This window comes from Moschus berezovskii, chromosome X (assembly GCF_049115385.1).
Source record: "Moschus berezovskii isolate FMDL1 chromosome X, NW_MosBer_1.0, whole genome shotgun sequence".
Lineage (NCBI taxonomy): Eukaryota > Metazoa > Chordata > Mammalia > Artiodactyla > Moschidae > Moschus > Moschus berezovskii.
In genome coordinates, this window is record NC_142488.1 from 46,599,453 (window position 1) to 46,603,194 (window position 3,742).

Sequence of the window (3,742 nt, forward strand, 5' to 3'; positions counted from 1 at the left end):
TGAGGTCTGAAGTGGATTTCTTGTAGACAGCATATACATGAGTTCTGTTTTGTATCCATTGAGCCAGTCTGTGTTTCTTGGTTGGCACATTTAATCAATTTACATTTACAGTTATTATTGATATATACATCCCTATTGCCATTTTCTTAATTCTTGGGGTTTGATTTTGCAGATCTTCTTTTCTTGTATTTCCTGACTGTTTAAGTCCCTGTATCATTTGTTGTAAAGTGGTTTTAGTGGTACTGAATTTTGTTAACTTTTGCTTGTCTGAAAATCTTTTAATTTCTCCATCAATTTTGAACAAGAGCCTTGCCAGGCAGAGTAATCTTGGTTGTAGATTTTCCGCTTTCAGTACTTTAAATATACCTTGCCATTCCCTCCTTTCCTTCAGAGTTTCTGCTGAAAGATTAGCTGTTAAATGTATGGTGTTTCCCTTGTATGTTATGTGTTGCTTTTCCCTTATAGATTTTATTATTCTTTCTTTCTGTTTAATCTTTGTTAGTTTTAATTTAGTATGTGTCTTGGCATGTATCTCCTTGGGTCTATCCTTCATGGGACTCTTTATGTCTCTTGGACTTGGTTGACTATTTCCTTTCCAATGTTGGGGAAATTTTCAACTACAATCTCTTCAAAAAAATTTCTCATGCCCTTTCTTTTTCTCTTCTTCTTCTGGGACCCCTATAATTCGAATGCTGGTGTACTTGATATTGTCCCAGAGGTCTCTGAGGCTATCCTCAGTTCTTTTCTTTCTTTTTACTTTATTCTACTCTTCAGAAGTTATTTCCACAATTTTCTCTTCCAGTTCACTGATTCTTCTGCTTTATATATTCTGCTATCGATTTCTTCTAGAGTATTTTTAATTTCAGTAGCTGTGTTGTTTATCTCTGTATATTTATTCTTTAATTCTTCTAGGTTTTGTTAATTGATTTTTGCATTTTCCCCATTTTGTTTTCAAGGTTTTTGGTAATTTTTACTATCATTATTCTCTATAATTTTTTAGGTAGTTTGACTATTTCCTTTTCATTTATTTGGACTTCTGTGTTTCTAGTTTGTTCCTTCATTTGTGCAGAACTTATTGTGTTTGAGGTCTCCTTTTCCCAGGCTTCGAGGTTGAATTCTTTCTTTCTTTTGGTTTCTGCCCTACTAAAGTTGGTCCAGTGGTTTGTGTAAGCTTCGTATGGGGTAAGATTTGTGCTCAGGATTTTTTGGTTTTTTTTTTTTTTTATCATCTGCTGGGCAAGGCTGGGTGAGGTGGTAATCCTGTCTGCTGATGATTGTGTTTGTTTTTTGTTTGTTTGTTTCATTTGTTGTTTGGATGAGGTGCTACTCCACAGGGTGCTACTGGTGGTAGGGTGATGCAGGATCTTGTATTCCAGTGGTTTCCTTTGTGGGAGTTCTAACTATTTGATACTCCCTAGGTTTAGTTCTCTGGTATTCTTGGGTCTTTGAGTCAGTGCTCCCATTCCAAAGGCTCAGGGCTTGATCTCTGGTCAGGAATGAAGATTCCACAAGTGGTTTCTTCTGGCATTAACTGAGATTACCCAAAACAGATACCCCAAAATTAGAAACCAAAGATGAACCCCAAACAAATTGCAGTTACAAAATCAGGCAAGTAATAATTAAAATGATGGAATATATACATTTACATCCATAAGAAAAGTTGAAACAGTCCAAGAAAAATTAAGCAGATTAAACTGACCCAGTGAACAAAGGAAACCAAAAATTATGTCAAACAGTTAAGAACAAAACTAACTAAAGAACAAACTGGAAAACAAAACTAAAGCAACATGCCAAGTGAGGAGTAAAGCAATGAAAACAAAACTAACAAATATGGTGAGAGGAAACTAAAGGAAGAAAGAATAGATACGCAAAGTTAAATAGAGGTAGATAAGGAAAATTTGCTGCTCTTGTTGTTTAGTCACTAAGTCAAGTCTGACTCTTTGTGACCCCATGGACTGTAGCCCAATAGGCTCCTCTGTCCATGAGATTATCCAGGCAAGAATACTGGAGTAGGTTGCCATTTTCTTCTCCAGGGGATCTTCCTGACCCAGGGATTGAACCCATGTCTCCTGTATTGGCAGGTGAATTCTTTAACCACTGAGCCACCAGGGAAGCCCGTTTTTGAACTGTGGTGTTGGAGAAGACTCTTGAGAGTCCCTTATACTGCAAGGAGATCCAACCAGTCCATTCTAAAGGAGATCAATCCTGGGTGTTCATTGGAAGGACTGATGCTAAAGCTGAAACTGCAATACTTTGGCCACCTCATGCGACGAGTTGGCTCACTGGAAAAGACTCTGAAGTTGGGAAAGGTTGGGGGCGGGAGGAGAAGGGGAGGACAGAGAATGAGATGGCTGGATGGCATCACTGACTCTGTGGACATGAGTTTGAGTGAACTCCGGGAGTTAGTGATGGATAGGGAGGCCTCGCATGCTGTGATTCATGGGGTCGCGGAGAGTCGGACACGACTGAGCGACTGAACTGAACTGAACTGAAGGAAAATTTGTATTCATTAAAATTTAACTGCAAGGGTAAAAGAGCAATAGGAATAGCAAACAAAGGAATAACTGTAGAAAATAATAATAGGTTCAAAAAATTAAAAATTGAAGTTAAGAAAAGAGAATAGGAAAAAAAAAAAAAAAAGGAAAACTCCACAGAACTGCAAAGGCCCAACATAGAGGCAAAGGTTTATAACAGCAATAAAATGTGTGATTAAAAAAAAACTCAAAAGCTTAATTAGCTTTCATAGTGTTAATAAAATTGACAACTACAGCAGAGGGGGGAAAAAGGAAAAAGAGAAAGAAAATCCAAAAGTAAATACATCTTTTCATGTGTTTGTTAGCCATCTGTATGTCTTCTTTGGAGAAATGTCTGTTTAGTTCTTTGGCCCATTTTTTGATTGGGTCATTTATTTTTCTGGAATTGAGCTGCAGGAGCTGCTTGTATATTTTGGAGGTTAACCCTTTGTCAGTTGCTTCATTTGCTATTATTTTCTTCCATTCTGAAGGCTGTCTTTTCACCTTGCTTATAGTTTCCTTTGTTGTGCAGAAGCTTTTAATTTTAATAAGGTCCAATTTGTTTATTTTGCTTTTATTTTCAATATTCTGGGAGGTGGGTCATGGAGGAACCTGCTGTGATTTATGTCGGGACCAGAAAAATGCAAATCAAAACCACAATGAGGTACCATTTCACGCCAGTCAGAATGGCTGCTATCCAAAAGTCTACAAACAATAAATGATGGAGAGGGTGTGGAGGAAAGGGAACCCTCTTACACTGTTGGTGGGACTGCAAACTAGTACAGCCATTATGGAGAACAGTGTGGCGATTCCTTAAAAAACTGGAAATAGAACTGCCATATGATCGATCCAGCAATCGCATTCCTGGGCATACACACCGAGGAAACCAGAATTGAAGGAGACACATGTACTCCAGTGTTCATTGCAGCACTGTTTATAATAGACAGGACATGGAAGCAACCTAGATGTCCATCTGCAGATGAATGGATAAGAAAGCTGTGGTACATATACACAATGGAGTATTACTCAGCAATTAAAAAGAACACATTTGAATCAGTTCTAATGAGGTGGATGAAACTGGAGCCTATTATACAGAGTGAAATAAGCTAGAAAGAATAACACCAATACAGTATATTAACGCATATATATGGAATTTAGAAAGATGATAACGATAACCCTGTATACAAGACAGCAAAAGGGACACAGATGTATAGAACAGTCTTTTGGAC